We start from the raw sequence: 19556 nt of genomic DNA on the forward strand, positions 1-19556 counted from the left end.
CAGGTAGCAGTGGCCAGTAATACTTTTCCTGGATACGGCGAAACGTGCCTACAAGCCCGAGATGCCCTGCTGTCGGCTCATTAGAACGCCTCTCTGAGGCTGCACAGTCCATACTAGGTGTGAAGTTTTTCATGAGGATATCATTGCTTAAGGCTAATGACGAAAAATTACGCCTGACCCGAGTCGGAAGGGAAGCGGTCTTGAGTTCCAGGTAATTTGTTAGGCCTTTGAACTAAGGGTCCAAGCGCTGTTGCTGTGCAAATTTCCTGGCACTTAGCGTTGCCAAGAATGCTTCTTCGTCGTATTCTTTTGGCTGCGCGCCAACGGGGACTCGTGACAAGCAATCTGCGTCAGAGTGCTTACGGCTACACTTGTAGACAACTGTGACGCCGAATTCTTAAAGACGTAAGCTCCATCCAACAAGGCGGCTGGAGGGCTGCTTTAAATCGGCGAGCCAGATGAGCGCATTGTGATCGCTTCCTAGCGTGATTGGTCGATCGCAAAAGTACGGACTGAACTTCCACGTGGTGCAGGTGGTCGCGACTTTCCAGGCCGTCAGGAAATTGGCTTCGGCTTTAGGAGGGATGTGCTAGCGTAAGCAATAACGTTTTCCACTCCGGCACTCCTGTGGGGGCGGACAGTCACTACTTCCTAAGCCCACGCTGCTTGCGTTGGTTTGAATTTCAGTCTGGGCGTTTTCATCAGAGTGGGCAAGGACAGGAGGAGACTGTAGGTTTCACTTAACTTCCTCGAATCTTTTCGCTTGCTATATGCTTTCCATCAAATAGGTACGTCTGCCTTTGTAAGCTGCGTCCAAGGTTCGGGGACTCATGAAAAGTTCTTGATAAATCGTCGGCAATACGCGCAGTGTCCAAAAAATTAGCGCACAGCTTTCTTGTCATCACGCTATAAAAATTGTGCGATGGCAACTACCTTCTGCAGGTCTGGGTAAACTCTCTTCTTGTTTACAATATGACCTAGAAACAAGAGTTCGTAGGCGAAATGACACTTCTCTGCGTTCAGTGCTAGCACTGACGACTTGATTGCGTCAAGCGCTGTTCGAAGCCTTTTAAGGCGGTTTTTGAAGTTCGGAGAGAAGACAACAATCCCAAGCAGCACAAGGCGCCGGCCAAATGTTGGGAAATTTTTGGCAAATCCCAGCCCTACATAGGACTTGCGTTCCCACTGTTTCCCCAGTATTTGCGATGCCATTCCTTGAGAGTGGCAACAATGACCCTGTTATATTGCTATGAACTATAAATAATGGCAGTGACAGTTGATGACCCTTCCAACGAAGGCCCTAGTTTTCCACTGTTTCCTCCATACTTGCACTGCCACTTCATCAGACTTCCAACAAAGGGCCTGGGCACTGTTCCCCCCATATTTGCAATGTCATGCCATGACAGAGCCCTTGATTGCCGCAGCGACGTATTCCCAGAATCGGCTAAGCCATTTCTACCAGATGGCAGTACTAGACCGTGACTTAAAGCCGATTCTCCAACGTTCCCTTCATTTATGGGGGAATAAGCGCGTAGTCCATGATGTTTCAGATATGAAGCGTTAGGACGAAGTGTATGTAGCTGGTGAGCCATAAAAAAGTTTTTGATGTCTGTAAGTATATGCGACTGACGTATAACATACATAAAACTAAATCAACAGGACTTTAAAACTTATCACTAAATGGAATTTGAACATACTCCAGGAATTTGGAGGTAATAGTCACGGCCATGCGCGACCCGTAGATGTAATCAGTCGAGTATGGTTTAGCCAAGCGGCTAGTCAAGACATGCATTCTTTGTCGGAACGGTGTCCGAAACTGCATTGCAGTTATCCTTTGCCTGATTTCTGATCACTAACACGCAAATATTTCCAAGTGAACGTCACGTTTTTCAGTAAAATTAGTGTTTTTCTGGTGCCGCTATCTCGAACACATTACTAAAATGCTTCACTATAGTGCTTCGACACCGCTGAAGTGGCGTCTGTGTAATGAACTCAAACCTATCGCACTTAATATTTTTATGCAAGATAGTCGGCTCAGTGGCATTGTGCGCAGTTTTGGTAGGTACAAGCAGCAAAACAATGACATCGCAATCCCACGTAGCGCGCATGTGTGAAATATGCGGCCAGATTCCACTCTGTCTACGTCGCGCCATGTGATAGCACACATTATATTAATACATTATATGATGCGCTCTTGTCACCGTTCCAGCCGTTCGCAATGTAATAATTTCTTGTTTCCTCTGCTTAATATGCGCTTGTGGTATTTCATGTATTTGGTGGTGCTTTTATTTTTTTCTTTTTGACCTGTTTTGGCTTAGAAATGGTGGACTTATTAAACAACAGCATTCGACAGTTTCCTGTTGAAATGAACGGTTTTCGGCCTATTTTGGGTGTCCTTTTCAATGAAACTGCAATGCAAAGATCTTAAAATCGCTAACTTCATTGTACAGCGCTTCACCCCTCCGAGTTAGCTTATCCTTGCATATGCGCTGTACGAAAATTTTTCTGCGAATAAGTACTGAAGTATTTCATCTACAGGGAAAAAATACAATGATGATTGACGTTAGCGAAAAGCATGCATTCTATGTAAACAATTTTTATTATAGTTTGAAGCTTTTTCATATTTTGGCCTAGAATTTTTCCCCTACTTGCCAACGGGCCGCCGTTTTGGGGAAATTAATGACCGAGCTGCGCGTTTTTCACTGGAAAGCAGTAGTCGGAAGAAAAAAAAACAATTATTGAGAAATGTTACAAAAATAAATATCTTCGTGGTTTACAGCTTGTATAAAGAAATGGACAGGGAATGAACTGTAAAAAAAAGTAGAGCAGGAAAATAAAAAATAATAGTGAAGCCTGTACACCACAGAGCCCGCTGCGCTCGTCACTACTGTTGAGCCCACCCGTGTAGTCCAAAGTCATTTGCAAGCATAACGGCCTAGGGGGCGAGTTGGTGCATGATGGAAATGAACAGCGGCTCAACACGGACACAGACAAGAAAGGGACACCACATGCGCACACTACCAGCAATTTATTGAGCGGAAAAGTGGCATATTTGTATACATACAGCTAGAATCAATATGCAAGGAAACACGGGTGCGCGTGGCCTCCACGCTTTCAAATGTACTGTCACCGACAGGTGATATAAAACAGTTGTAAAGACGCATCCGCGGTAATCTTGGTCGGCTGCACTTTCCGAGAATATCCTACGTGCCACCCATTCTCGCCTTGTGTTGGTGGCAGCGCTTTGCAAAGCGTGGAAGCCACGTGCTCCCGTGTTCTCTTTCATTTTGCTTCTAGCTGTAGACCTCAAGCATAAGATTCATCGCCAAATAATCGTTGAGAACTCAACACGCAGAAGCCAGGCGGCAGCATCAAGATACCCAACAAGATATCTCTGACCCCAGCAGATAAACTAACAGAAACAGAAAAAAAAAAAAAAAAATTGAAACGGGAAGCAGGCCATCTCTTAGGAAAAGCCGTGTGGTCCATTCGTAGCAACAGCACAGTAAGACATGAGAAGCCAACCAGTCCGGACCACAAAAACGAAAAATAAAAAATGAAACGAGAAAACAATCGTAGCAAAAGCAGTCAAAAAAAGCGAAGCAAAAGCAGTCAGAAACCTTCAAAAAATCTAAATCAACCACAAAAGACGATCGTAGCAAAAGCAGTCAAACAAAAGAAGCAAAGGCAGTCAGAAACCTAAACCAACAATAACAAAAGACGACCGTAGCAAAAGCAGAGTCAAAGCAGAGTGGCGCACAACTTGAAAAAGGCGCCGGCCGGTATGACGTACCTGTCGCTGTCTCGGCGCCCAAAAAAATCTTTGCGGATTATGCTCGCAAATCGGGCAGAAGAAGAAAGCCCTGTGTAAAAAGAGGCACGGCAAACATTCCAGTTTTTGGGCCGTCCGAGTCGTGTACCAAATCTCACTGACGTGTGGAGGGGTCTATATAGGCCAGACGGGTCGCTGCGTTAACTACAGGGCACGGAAGCATGAGAAATCGTTAGAAAACGAAGGCGGGTCGAATTTGTCTACCCACTGTAAAGAGTGCAATTGTGAGCCAATGCTTAACGGTATCAGGGTTCTGGGCAGTAGTCGCGATCAGTTGGCACGTCAAATTCTTGAAGCCTTTATGATCAAAAAGAAGGGTAGCACTTGTGTTAGCGACTCTTCTGTATCCCATTGTAAAAATGAAGTTTTTTTTCTTGATAATTTTTTGTGACGTTAAGTACTGTGCGACTTTTAAGCCCTGGGTTTTTTAGCGGCCTTCCGTTGTTTGGTAAGACTGGCCGTTAATTTCTTCGTTCGTTTGACTCTGCCTTAGCTACGAGCGTTTTTTTTTTTTTTTGTTGTTGTTTTAGGTTTGACCGCTTTTGCTTTTTTTTTTTTGTTTGACTCTGGTTTTGCTAGGATTGTTTTTTAGGTTTCTGACTGCTTTTGCTTCCCTTTCTGACTATGCTTCTGCAACGATTGTTTTTTGTTATTGTTTTTTGTTACCCTTGACCGGCAAGCGCAGCAGCGCCAACACTATTTTACTGGTAACTAAATCTTATTTGTATCTAAACATTTCGGGAAGCGATGCGATGACTGAGGGCTTGGCTAATCTATACGCAGAGCAAGAAGGAGCTCGAAAGCTTAAGAAACACGCAAAATATCATGCATTATAAAGAAGGCATTGCTTCTCTTGTCCTGGTCGCGCACATGCTCCCAGGACGGTCCAGTTCCGAGGCAACGCACGGCTCGGGTTACGTCCGCGCGTCGTCGTCGGCGCAGGCAGGGTACCCCTGCTGGTCTTTCCGAAGCGGCCTGCTCGCAGGTGCAAGGAGTCATTGGAAATGGAGCGGCCGTGCGTCCGTTTGCTTGGAGCCGGTGTGGCAGTGCGTCGGTTCGCGTACACAACAATATCCTTGCCCGTAACACCCTCAAGCATATTGTCCAACCACAGCACCCATTCGCTTCGCAAGAAGTGATTTGCAATGGTACAAACACCCAAGACTCAGGGTGTAAGCGTGTTTTGAATGAAACAAATGTCCAAAAAGTTGTTTTTGTTTTTACAGTGCATGCTAAACAGAAATGAAAACATAGTAAAGTATATACATTCGCTTAGTGATGTATACTTTATCTCATTTGAGAAAGTCAATGTATTTCCACATTAGCTCCCATACAAAAATACTGTGTTTTCCAAGCACAAAACTTCTTGCGTAATCTCAAATGAAAGTCTGTTGCGGATCTCATGTTAAAACACATAAAAGTTGTTTCTTAGGCAACATCCTACATATGCTAAACAGAAATGCAAACATAGGGCTCTGAAAGTATGCAGTTAACAAGGAAAGAATATATATTCACTTAGTGATGTATACTTTTCCTCATTTGAGAAAGTCAATGTATTTCCACATTAGCTCCTACCCAAAAATACTGTTGCGTTTTCCTAGCACAAAACTTCTTGTGTGATCTCAAAGAAAAGTTTTTTGCGGATCTGATGTTAAAACACATCTAATCTTGAATCTCCTTTGAGTGGTTGATGACTGATCAAAACACATTACGTGCGTAACAGAAATTCAATATCTATTTTTGTAAGGGAAGACAGTAAGAACATCCTAAAATATATCCTGTTAAACATTACTGACCAAAATTATTTGATTAATAATTATGCTGATACATTTTATACTTGAATATGTCCATCGTGATGCTGCCATCACAACATACAAATGTTAGGCTAGTGCACTGAAAAGCTTAATGTCAGATGGCAGGCCGCACACTTGCCCTCACAGGAGCCTATTGTATGAAGACTTTAAATATAGTCTTCCTATCGTGTGCCTGTTCGCTTTGTTATGAGCAGACTAATGAAATATTTATGCCCAATGCACTGGAGGCTGCTCTCGGCCCTATTCTACTTTTTCCATAATATTTGTGGCTTCATCTTAAAGCAGCGCGAAACAGGACAAAAGAACAGGAGGCGACACAAGCGCTCTTGGCTGAACTGTGTGGCGCTCTTGGCTGAACTGTGAAACGGGATTTTCTTTAATATTTTGCAGCACAAATTTCCAGTCGTATGATAGCTGTTTGCGTTTGATAGTGAATTAGAATAGGTATCAATATTATGTTGCGAAAAGTCAAATATTTTAATTTTACGATTCAGAATGTTTACTAACGGTGCAAATGTATTGTGGTTTTGAATAGCACAGCGAGAAATTGGTAGTACAAAAATTTTGAGGTCAGGTGTTTCAAAACGAAAACTTTATTTTTCTATCTTCAAACACCTCCATGAGCAAGATAATATTATTAAGCTGCTCTTGAAAACATACTATTTAATCAAAGACGTTTAGGCATTAAGTAAAAAAAAAAGATTCAGAACATATGCTGAATTTACATTTTTTTTTCTGCCGATATTCTTGCAATGCATTTATACATAAGCTTTCCTATTAAGAGGAAACAATAGTTCAGAAGTTATGCGCTGCTCCTTTGGCCAAGGTTGTCATAATGTGTTTATATTTGTATACAGTTAATGTAGCCAACATTTGCTCTCGTCTTAAATATTCAAACGCTGTTACCTCACAGGAATTTTCCCCAGGAATATCACTAAAAATTAGTTATGTAGATTCTGTAAAAATTACACGTAATATGTAAGAAATTGAAGAGGGCTGAACGCGAGCTCTGATGTATGTGGCGTAAAATGACTCATATCTGTGTTTGATAATAATTTCACGGCGGCTGTCGTCATATGGATGCGGAAATTCTCCGCAAAGGAAAAGAATTCTCTTTTGGGCAGTCTAGTAACCCCCACCCCCGTTTACAAGAAAAAAAAATGACTGAGCTCCGTGGCAATGGTTACATCACGTGTTCTCAAAAGTCGTTGAAGAAACGAGTCACTACCAGTCTTACCCACTGCCTATCAATCTTGACGCATAATGTTTGAGGTAAGGCACTCATGGAACCCGCAACATTATCTGCGTATATTCCATACATTGCTACTGCATATATTCCAAATAAACGTGGGAGCATCTATCGTCGGAAACAGATTACTACAGCAGCGTGCTGACGCCCCAGAGCGCGGATACTTATTCATCCGGGCTCAAACGTTACAATGTTTCGTGGCATTAAAAATTAGTGCGTGAAAAAGGAATGCAATTCTTACCAGAATCAATGGGTGTCAAGGTTATCGAAAGGCCGGCACCTACGCTCGGAGTACTCTCGAATGTTACATTGTAACGGGCGTCGTGCGTGCTTGTAAACCAGCTGGAAAGAATGCAAACTATCAGAAGTATGAGCGCAAAAAGCAATTTTTGGACAAGACACTATACCCATTGTGTGAAATGACGCAGCAGAGGGACGCTGAGGGTGCCAGTGAATCCACTCCGTATTATTTACCTGGCGGGTCGACTAGCTCTCTAGATTATTTGTGTCCGTCGGCCGCCTTTATACGTGAAAGAAACTTCATTTTCGTATGGATAATTAAAAAAAAAGTGCGCGTAGTGTTCACTACATTCTTTTGACACCCATTCTTTTTTTCGTTGATGGATAACAACGCGGTATAATAAGGAAAATTTGAATCAAATGTTAAGTTCGAACAAAACTGAAATTCCACAGCAGTTCGCTTTTTCTTGTAGTTATAGTGTACTTGCCCCGCTCTCTATGCTCGCTTCCTTCATGTATATGCTATGGTCACAGTTTTGTATTCTTTTTTCTTTTACGTCTTTTTTTATTCATTGCTAAGTTGATGACATCCAAATCGTGGAGTAAAATCTCACCGCATTTTTTTGGGAGATATTTGAGGCTTGGCGCGGCCGCACGGCTGGTACGGCCTATGCTCCAGTGAATTGCCATGCTTGCCTAGCCGCTCCTTCTTTATGGTCGTAGTTATAATTGTGGTATGTATCGTTGCCAACCAAAATATATGCTAATCGTGAGTCCTCAATTAAGACAAATTAGCACATTCTATATGGTGTGTCGATATTTTAATCACATAAACCTCTACTCCACTTCTTCGTGATATTCATTAAAAAGAAAAGCGACATGAAAATGTTGTTGAGCTCTCGTGACGTTCTTACAGAGTCAACAGGGTGGGCACAAAAACTCTAAAGCATGTGTGCGGGCATCTATTAATAACACAATAGCATTTTTTATGTGGCTTTACTGAAACAATTGCGTTTTCACAAGCTCTTCAAAGATATTGATGCAGTCTCACTACAGATATTTATTGAATTAGAATTCCATAAATATTTTCGATAAACCTATACTAAAAGTTTTTCCACACAACCTAATGAAAGATTTTGATGAATTTTCACTGCATAAATTAGTTTCATAAGAATTCGCAAAATTTACTTTATTTGGCTGCACTACATATACTCGGTCTGCATAAACTCATCCCCTGTATTAATGTACTTTCTCTACAGATATTTGTTCAGTAAGAATGTGTATCAATGCACAAACTAAATCCATCTAAATTCGTGCTGGATATTGGGGGAGGTGGTGCAGGTGGGACCGCAGGGAGGTCCCACCTGCGGTCTTTTACCATGGGACCTCTCACTGTATATTCCTGTACGCTGTTTTTTTTTATTCGAAAATAAACTTTCAAGTTCAACTTCAACGCCCAAACACAACTCACGTTATCAGAGACGTCGTAGTGTAGGTCTCCGGAAATTTAAACCATTTGGGGTGTTTTTTAACTTTTACCGACATTGTGCAATTTTGTTTCAGAAATGTTTACAGTGAAAACTCCGAAGTGCTGTGGAGGTCACTTCATTACAAAGCTTTAATCGGCGCAAACTCCTCAAAGTGGCCTATGCAATTCCAATATGAGAACTCGATCCATACCAATTACTAGCATGCTTTTTATGTGTCTTCACAATACAGGGTCCGTAGGAACAAATTTATCAGCATCACACTATTCTACTACACAAATTCACCCAATATAGGTCTCTCAAGTGTTTGCCATGGATTTACTCCAGGAATTCAATCATTGCATGTTCGTAAGCCCCTTTGCATGATGTTGCTTTCTACAGGTATTCATTCCACAGCCCTTGACTGCATATTACTCCTTTAACTAAGCAGTCTACATGAAAAAAAAAAAAAAAAACGCGGTTTTAGCACTACTTCTGCGGATATTGTTTAGTAATTTTTGAAAGATGACCGTTGCATCTGTGCTAGTATATCAATAACTATTGTTGCCGGACGGCGAGCAAAGTAGTTTAATAAATGTAAGGAGTCTGTGTACGGGCCTAATCACAAAAGTAAGGTCTGCAATTTATGGCCGCAGCGATACTATTCACGCGGCAGCTCACTTGCTGCTATGTACATTCTTCCTCCTCTCCCAAAGATGCCATGACTCAACCCGCAAAGGACGTTGAGTACTCCCCCCCCCCCCCCCCTCCCCTCTCTGCCTTCTTTGCTGTACACTTGATGAACTCAAGGAAGCGCATTTAATAGCGCAGTACTCCAGACTGGCGCGCACCAAAGCCGGGAGGCTTGTCTTGCTGAGGCTAGGCATCAATGCCGAACCCATGGCGGACGATCCCAGGCAAATACCCACAGCAATCAGGAAGGAGCTTGTTATCAAGCCCCTCCCAAGAATATGCACCCCATTCACCACGAAGGCAGGCGACTAGCACGCGCACGTGCACTGCACACCAAATACAAAGGAAACCATTCGGTTGCTTACGTAGATGCGGCCGAATATGAAGAGACGGACCGCGGTTTCGCGATTTGTGCGGTGACTGGAGCCCGTGAGTCCATGCCTACCAAAATCTTAGCTTCAGCTACTGTACGCACCAGAACCTCCGAGGCTGCAGAGGAAGCAGTCATCGCGCTGGCTATCGCTTCTACCGAAGCAGATGTTATAGTCAGTGATTCCAAAACAGCCGTACGGAATTTCGGGAGGGGCCGTCTGTCGGCTGCCGCCAGGAATATCCTTAAAAGCTACCGTCCAGTCCCTGGTAGGACGATAGAACTGGTATGGGTTCCGGCTCACTCAGGCAATCCCGGGAACGAGAAGGCTCACGAATATGTCCGAGGTTTCGTCGGCCGGGCGGTGAGCACCTCGTTTCCTGCGGGCGCGAGGGAGGGATTGCTCTCGTTCCATGATATAACTCGTCATTTTAGCCTGGGAAGGCGCATCTTCCCTCCAATACACAATTCATTAAGCAAGGCCCAGGAGATACTCTGGCGCCAGCTACAAACCCGCTCCTTCCCCTGCCCCAAAGTTTATTCATATATATTCAAAGAGCAGGTTGACCCTGAATGCAAAGAGTGTGGCGTCGACGCTACTTTAGACCACATTACATGGGGGAGCGCGGCCTATCCGCCACCCGCCGATTTGCTGCCAGCTCCATTTCTGGAGGAGTGGGAGGCCGTGCTGCGCTGCTCTGACCCGGCCATCCAGGCTCGGGTCACTGAGTGGGCCGAAGAGATCGCCGACAGGACGCAACTGGCGGCCATCTGGCGCGGCCAGCAATCAAACTGAACCTCTTAAAGCCGATGAAATAAATGTTTTCCCATCCATCCATGTGAGGGATGCCTATGTAAAAGTGAGCCTGCTTTTAAAATAAATCTAGTTTCTACTCTCTTCCTGACAGGCGTGGCTTCCGTTTCTTGGTGCGTCTCTTAGCGGCCGTGGTCATGAAGACTGAGGACGTGCAAGGCGCAAAAAAAAAAAAAAAAGAAGACAAAAGCCGGAGTAGATTTTTAGAAGTAGTGCTCAACCAAAGGCTACCATACTTAGATGAGAGTGCAAATAAGGAGAAACAATACCTTATCAAGGTCGAATAGTTCTTGAAGCAAACGCCGTTGAAGAGTCATAAAAAAAAAAGCAGTGTTGGTGGCAGTATTAAGCAAGAACATGGCCCAGGTATTGACGGAAAAAGCAACTCCGCGCGCGCCAAGTGCACTGACCTATGATGAAGCAGTTACAACCACGAGCGAGCATTACGGTTCAAAAAGAAATGAAATTAACGAAAGCTCCAAAAATCTTTCAGCCGTGGCAATACAAAAGGGGAATCAATTCATGCATTTTTGTTGGAAATTCAGCGTATAGCTGTTGATTGCAACTTTAGACGCTCTCTGAATCGAACGGTACTGGACCGTATTCCGCTTTATATTATCGGGTACAATACAGAAACAGCTCTTGTCAAAAATGAACTAACGCTGCAAGACGGAGAGTCAATGAGAATTGCAGACGAGGCCGCAGAAAGCGGTGAAAAGAGGATGAACGCGGAGGAAACACCACTGTAGCAGCGGGCAGAAAAAGGTCGCAACAAGGACAGAAGCGTTACCAGACCGAAACTTATAGCAGATGAGGTAGTGGGAAACACGATGATAGTGTTTGTTCATTGTGAAAGTCTCAGTGTTATAGGGGTAAACGAAAAAGTCATTCTGTGCGGAAGTGCCGAAGTGGTGTGCCTCATGCAAACTAGACGCGGGCTGCGCGAAAAGACACTTTGGGTCAGAGAAGGCTTCTCGAGCGGCGAACGGGAAACTTCGCATATCGGGACTGTAAAGTCAGAGAGAAATTTTCTGTGGCCACATAGTCTTCTGGGCCGCGAACCCTGGGGTGATGCCCTATAAATTTTCTGGGGCGTCATCCCTCGCGAAATCTGAGAGTACAGCGAGAAGTGACCAACCCTGTTAGCCCCTAACAATAAGTTGTCCTGCTATGTTAGCCACCGTCCTGCTCAATGAGAACTTCAGTTCCGCGTCCACTACCAAGAAGTTTCCATGGACTGTCCTCTGGCTGGCTGTGCTAGAACGTACAGGACCGAGTCTGTGTAAGCATGACTTGATTAGTTTACTCAATCAGGAGGCTCTAATCTTGTAAGTAGTAGCCCAAAACAGCACGCTGGAAGACCGAAGAAGGAGTTTTCACATAAAAAGCATTTTGAGGACTGGCAACGCGTCTTTTCTACCGACCTGGGACTCATCAAGGGAACCCCCTCTAGGCTACACCTAAAGAAAGACGTCATCCCAAACTTTTGTAAGGCTCAGACCCTTCCCTACGTTTCTGCAATAAAGTAAAGCAGGAGTTGAAGAAGCTGGTTTTTATTGGCGGCGTACAAAACGACGGCACGCCGCTGGTGGCGGAGTTTATAACAGCGTCACCTGCCATCCGTGTGTTCTTAAGCAGTCGTCTCGCCATGAATTCGTTTACTGACGGTATTTGCATCGTTTTATAAACACCATCAGCTACCACCGCTCTATGACACAAACTGCGGGACATTTCCACAATAGTTTTTTCTTGGGTAAATGCTCAAACGCTAAAGGAAAACGCGCTGAAGAATCTCTTTACAGGTCCCAGCTCGGCAAGCGACACGACCGAGAGCGCACTGTTTAAGCTCATATTTCGAGTTAAAAAGTCGCTTGTTATTCCTGTCCTATATTTCGATAGGGAAGTATCTGAAGCAATATCGGCGCGTCATCGTGAATATTCTGACGCCCGCTGCAATTCGCGTTTAGGAACAGGTAACAAAATGTGTTGGTTACTGCATAATCTTGTGTTTCACGGCTTGGTGCAGCTGTGCAAATGTTTGCGACGCTTGATTTTTCAATTTATTTCATAGGTCATAAGTGAAATGTAAAGACGGATATTATGAACGTTATGTATGAGATTTCATTAATGAAACAATGTGCTCGAAATGCTTGATACGTGCATTCAAAAGCCCATACACAGAGCTTGTCGAGAGCCGTAATTGTAAATATTGTGGGCTTGTACCTAGGCTCATAACCTTTGTGAGCCGTAGAATTTATCGAAGGCTGCAAGCGCTCTATCGTGTTTCCATTTGTGACTGGGGATGCTATGAGACGTGTTATCGTCATGATCCAATACATCGTCGTGGCTAACACCGTGGTGCAAGCTTTGAACAAGGGACGAATAAATAAGCTTCGCATTTAAGAGCACAATGTGATTTCAGTGTCGAGCCCCATTTGTATCGCACATTTAGTATGTCTACACTTATTCAGCTCGAACCAGTGAGCGTTCGTTGCCTATGTGCATGTGGTCTATGTGTGGGATGGTACGAAAATGGTGAGCGTCGCAGAATATCAAGTCGCTAGCCTTAACGTTAAGGGTATGCGTAATCGTCAGAGGCAACAGCAGGTAAAATATCTTTTAAAGAAACGGAACGTGTCTGTAGCAGCTATTCAAGAAACAAAGTTACCCTCCGATGAAGAGACAGAAGCTGCTCTCGAGCTGTTTTTGCCGGAATATAACATTATCTTTAGTCACTCGAGAGGCTTATCCGGAGGGCGTATGCTATTCCTAGTCAAAACGCTAGAGATTACAGCCATGTCTTATTGCATAAATGACTAGGGGAGAATTATATGCATGCCGTGACCTCACAATTTCAGGTGCGCAGTGGCGAATTATTTGTGTTTACGCCTCCGTAAAGCCGCGAGATGGAAGGCTTTCCTTTCTCTCAATTGGTTAACCATTTGTGCAGAGATGGCAAAATTATATTGTTGGGAGATTTTAACTGTGTTTGTAGGGATGACGGCCGATCAGTGTTATGTAAGAGATATGACCCTAGTGCTGCATTACTTAACAACTTGGCTTGTGAATATAATCTTGTGGATGTGGGACAGGAAAAAGACGGCAGTATTCATTTTACTCATTTTCATTTTTCCTCTAATGCCCTCTTTGACAGAATTTAGTTTCTGTAGACACGTTAGCGAATGTGTTTGGTTATTGGGTGCGGCCCATCTTTTTCAGTGACCACTGTATAAATACAGTCGGCATATTATTCACCCTCGATGAGAGCTGTGGAAGATGAATAACTGTCTGCTGTTAGATGAAAGCTTTCAGCGTGCTGTACCTACTTGTTTGAAAGACATATGATCACACTATGATCTGTCAGTTTTTCAAAAGTGGAGCTTGTTTAAAGAGGAGACCAAAAACTTGGCAATTGAAGCTTCTGAAAAAATCGCATTCCTGAAGAGATACCATTTTTGTGAGCTTGAGCACACTCTGAGCTACATGAGCTAGATAGCCCGGGTGCCAATGTCAAAAAAATTAATAACGTAAAAGCCAAGGTTCAAAAATTTGTGACAGAAAGATACAAGGGAGCCTTGATAAGATCTAGGTCCCGAAAATTTCTTGACGAGCAGCCTTCACGCCGGGTCCTGAGTGGTAAAAGAGAGAATGCTTTTGCGAAAGGAATATTGGAAATTCAGTATGGCGATTGCACATACAGCGATGCTTCTGGTATTCTTGCTGCTTTCTTTTACTATTATCGAGAGCTGTTTGGCAGTTAAGAAAACCCAAATCAGGGTTCCGATTACAATTCCTTACTTGAAAACTTTCTTCGAGTAGATGAGAAGTGTGCTGTAGTGGAGGGACCCATCACTTTCGACGAAATTAAATAAGCAATTTCTGCCTTCCAGAGCCAGAACTATCCTGGCCAAGGTGGTATTACTAGCGAATTCTATAAAACATTTTCGCTTTGCCTAACGCCTGTTTTGATGGAATTTTTACAAACATCTTATAATGTGGGTTTCCTGCCTCCAACTTTCTATTCAGGCCACACAATATTAATTCCCATAAGAAAAGATACTAATCGGTTGAAAACTGTTGAAGAATATCGTCCAATCTCCCTCTGTATTGTTGATTACAAAAATTTTGCCAAGGTTCGTTGTTGTCTGCAGCTGGTCATTATGGACTTGATAGGTTCGCATCAGGTATGTTGTATCAGAGGGCGCAGTATTCAAACACACACCCATACTGCACGTTCAGTAATGGAGACAGTATCAGATGAGACGGGCCAAGTAGCTCTGATTCAAATTGGCCTGGCGAAGGTGTTTGATAAAGGTCGGCACGATTTCTTGTTCGCGGTCTTGGAACATGCAAACATTGGTGACGTTTTGCTCAATGGCATAAGGCAGCGCTATATGAACTCGTATACAAGACTAATTGCTAATCAGGAGCTAACGAAACCAACAGCACTGGAATCACCTGTTCGTCAAGGATGTCCACTGTCCCCAATGTTGTTTGCCTTATATCTGGAACCCTTCTGTCTCAGTATAATTAACAGTGTAGTCATCCATGGTTTCTCTCTCGCTCAATGTGAAGTTAACATTTTAGCTTACGCTGACGATATCGCCCTGTTTTGTTCTGACAAAAAAGTGTACTTATTAATTAGTTAATTAATTTATTATTTAATTTATTTTAACGCCGCGGCGGGGCATTCATGCAGTAGGATGTTTTGTGGAAGGAAGGCAATGGCTTCATCCTGCGGCTCATTGAAGCTCAATGGCTAGCCCACAATGGCGTCGTATTTCGGTTTCTAGGGAAGGAAAGGCACAAAAAATTCTAGCGGGCACTTTGGACCACTATACATCGCAATGAGGCGAACGCCGCTAGGGGGAGGAGGAGACGGAGGAGGGTGGCTGCTCGTTAAAGCCCCTCTGCTCGTGGCCCTGATGAGGCTGGGACAGGTAGGTCCCCGCCGCTTGCATACTGCTCCTCCCCTTATGAGGCTAGGACAGGTGGGTCACCGCCGCTTGCGGCGGGGGCTAGCCTGCCACCGAATTTTTATCTTTTGTAGGCCGTCATGGCACCCGCCACCGCTTCGGTGGTGGACGACGGCTGTTGTTGCGGCGCGCGTCTTTCTTTCCCTCTTCCTTTTCTTTCCTCTCTTTCTCTTCTGTCTCCACAGTCTGCACGAGTGTGCTGTGCGATGTCAGCGCACGTTAAAGATCCCCAGCTGGTCGAAATTACTCCGTAGCCCTCCACTACGGCTCCTCTTTCTCTCTTTCCACTTTCACTCCCATCTTCCTACCTTCACTTACGGCGCGGTTGCGGTGTCCACAGAGAACAAGTGAGACAGTTACCGCGCCTTTCCCTTCCTATAAATAAATCTCTTCAGTCTTCGGCAGCGGAGGTGGCGCACGTTAAAGATCCCCAGCTGGTCGAAATTACTCCGTAGCCCTCCACTACGGCTCCTCTTTCTCTCTTTCCACTTTCACTCCCATCTTCCTCCCTTCCGTTACGGCGCGGTTGCGGTGTCCACAGAAAACAAGTGAGACAGTTACCGCGCCTTTTCCTTCCTATAAATAAATCTCTTCGGTCTTCGGCAGCGGAGGTGGCGCACGTTAAAGATCCCCAGGTGGTCGAAATTACTCCGTAGCCCTCCACTACGGCTCCTCTTTCTCTCTTTCCACTTTCATTCCCACCTTCCTCCCTTCCCCTACGGTGCGGTTGCGGTGTCCACAGCAAAACAAGTGAGACAGTTACCGGGCCTTTTCTTTCGTATAAGTCAATCAATCAATCTGTCCACAAGAGGCAGCGAAGGTGGCTCAGCTACAGAGCCAGTAGCAGGCCCATGCATTTTCTTTTCCTTCTTCCTACAGCCACAACAACAAAGCCGCTATTAAGGCGAAAGCCTTTATTGGCTCATGCTCTCGTGTGCAAAATGTGTCCTGCTTTTGCAGCGGCTCTGATTGGCCGAGGCGGGATGAAGTATAGAGGTCTAGACCAAGCACAGAGCACTACCACATCATGCACGAATGCGTGCCTTATAGGGCCATACGTCAATCAATGACCAATTACTAATAAATGAATAACTAAATAAATAATTACTAGCTGATAACTACTTAGGTAATTATTTATAAACTAATATTAATTAATTAATTACCTGTTTAATGACTGATAATAATTATTAATTACTAATCAGTGTCAGTTGCGTAGCAGAATGCGTCACTCATGCTTCTGCCTTTCACTACTTGCGACCACATACAAACAACAATACGGAGTGGTAGCCAGCGTGGTTGATCACCAGCTTAGGGAAATCAACTGCGCCTAGATCAAGAGCAACAACATTCTCGAGGCTGAGGAAGCGGCAATCGCTCTCGCTATCACCCACCATAGTGAGAAGGCTACAACACAAATAATTACGCACTCGAAAGAAGCATGCCGAAGGTATTGCAGTGGACTCATATCCACTGTGGCTATCCGCATACTCAAGGCAAGAAAAATCATCTTTTCGAGATGCTTCATAACGTGGATAGCAGGCCATGAGACTGTCGAAGGTAACCAACGTGCCGACGACATTGCCCGAGCATACGCCAACCGGGAGGCGCACAACGATTGGGAACTGGACGCAGTCACTAGACGCTATGGAGCCATCTTTGAATATCAAAGAGCCTTAAGGAGGATCTACCCACCTCCCCACGAATACCCTAATAGAGAGCAGTCGGTTGCCTGAAGACAGCTACAGACTAATACATATCCCAACCTTAGTCTACTATGTAAAATCCATCCCACAACATACGAGAATGAATGCCCACTATACAGGGAACCCTCTACACTCTACCATATTACATGGTCGTGTCAAAAAACACAGGTAGCGCCAATAAACACCACACCAACGCCGGAGTAGTGGAAGGCTGCGCTGTCCTGCTCGACGCCTGATGACCAGCTCAAACTGATCGACAGAGCGCGCAAGACGGCAAAGGCTACTGGGGCCCTGGACTGAGGGTCCCACCCACGCCGTGAGAATTCCCTTTCGCTAAATAAAGTTTTTCATTTATTTAATCGCTAAAATTCCTCGTAATTTTAATACGAAAGCCTTTAATGGCTCATTCTGTCATGGACAAAATGTGTCCCGCTTTTGCGGCAGCTCTGATTGGCCGAGGAGGGATGACGTCCTAGAGGTCTCGACCAAGCACAGAGCACCACCACAGTATGCGCGAATACGTGCCTTATATGGCCATATGTTAATGACCATTTATATTAAATGACTAATTAATTAACTAAATAATTACATTTAGTAATTAATTAATTCCCTTGTTGAATATTTTTAATTAACTAATGACTACTAAATAAGTGCCAGTTGTGTAGCAGAATGGTGCACTCAGGCTTTCGTCTTTCAATACTTTAGTCGCTCCTAATTTTTTGTGTGGTGGTCCGAAGCCCTCCACTACGGCACCTGTTTCTCTCTTTTTCCCTCCCGCGTGGCTCCTTTAATTTACGGAGGTATCCGCCGAGTTTATGACAGATACTGCTCCTTTTATTCCGAGAGCAATACTACGCTAGGTAGAACCGTTCTTCAGCGTGGCCTGTGCGTTGGCTTTTGGACCAAAGGAGCCCTATACTCTGCCGCGTAATATTCAATTCGAATGAATTCCAAAAACATTACTTGATTCGTTAAAGATTTTAAGCTTTTTTTATTCTCTGCTTTGGTATACTAATACCCTTAACTCAAAGTAATCGACTCTGACAATGGTTCCCATGGTGATTCAGACTTGCTCGTGTTTGAGAAGCTTAAATGAATATCAGAAAGGCCTTTTTCTCAGTGGACTTGCCACGATCATTATAGAGGTGATGAAGGTTGTGGTTGAGGCGACGGGTGTTCCCATTTCACTTAGCAATTTGGAAAACGGCCTTGTGGCAATGTACACTCCACGTTGTCAGAAAACTCTTCGACTACTCGAGCCATTTTGCGCTTTACTACACGGAACATGTTCTAGTGTAAGTTTAGTGTGATCACTGTTTCGAACAAAACTGTACTGCAAGGCTTGCTTTTGCAACCGTAATTTGTTTTCAGTATATCATTCGAAATGTAAGAATTTTCATCATGATTTTTTTTCCATCATGATTACTGAGGCTATACTTACTCACAACCTTCGAGTTTGTACTTCTGAAGGAATATATCCTTTCCTTTGTCTTCTTCTTTCGGACTTCGTATAGTTGAGATACAGACCTTATTCTGCTTACTCACAGTACGATCCACGTAACTCCTTTCCATTGTCCAATAAGGCTCACGTTTTTGCATTTTCTGTAGAAAAAATATTTCTTTTTGTTTCGGTATGTATCACAGAAAGCTTACAGACGGCTGACATGGAAACAGGGCAATTTGCATACTACAAATATTAGTATTTGAGAAGAAACCATTATTGTACTTATTTTCTAAATTAAGTTGCCTTTTGATCAAAACAGTCTTTAGTACAGAGGTAATTTTAGTGCTCAATGTTCAGTTAAATTCAATTCAAATCCTTTATTTCCAGAAACAATACATCCTGGAAAAGGGTCAAGGGCTAAAAGCTGTAACTTGTTGCAAACGCGTAGAAAATTCTAAAAACATTTCTATTTTCGGCACCACAGCTGCTGCCTTCGTGTGACGACCACATTATCTTTGCTTGTAGTAAGGTATCGGCTAAAATGTATTTCCAGAATGCCACAAATGATATTCTCTGCGTTATTTGGAGCATTTAGGTGCTAAAGATTTCAGGATGCAAAGCTATAGGAGACTACGAAACAGCAAAATCAGTCGCGTTGTCGAGTTCCAAACAGTTCATGGTGAGCGAATCTATCATGTTCGCTCAGGCTTCACCTTGATAAAAAAATATTACTGCCCTGCTACTTCAGAATGTGTTTTTGTACTGTGCTGCTACGCTGTAGAGCTTATTTTAACCATTGTTACACAGAAGGACAGAATGCGGATGCGATGGAGTGCAGAGAGCTACTCCAGCGGCTAAACGAAGCATCAAAAGCGAGCCTACAATTAAACGCCTTCTGCACCTACCGCACCTGTTATTTCTTTCTTCTACACCAGATATTCATGTTGCTGCTCCC

At 43.9% G+C, this 19556-nt stretch overlaps 1 pseudogene; it reads left to right on the forward strand.

Annotated features, from left to right (window-relative positions):
* The first annotated feature begins 16674 nt into the window (after positions 1–16674).
* Positions 16675–17457, forward strand: LOC146178316 (uncharacterized; annotated as a pseudogene).
* The last annotated feature ends 2099 nt before the right edge of the window (positions 17458–19556 follow it).

This window comes from Amblyomma maculatum, chromosome 9 (assembly GCF_055883805.1).
Source record: "Amblyomma maculatum isolate TAMU_Amacu chromosome 9, ASM5588380v1, whole genome shotgun sequence".
Lineage (NCBI taxonomy): Eukaryota > Metazoa > Arthropoda > Arachnida > Ixodida > Ixodidae > Amblyomma > Amblyomma maculatum.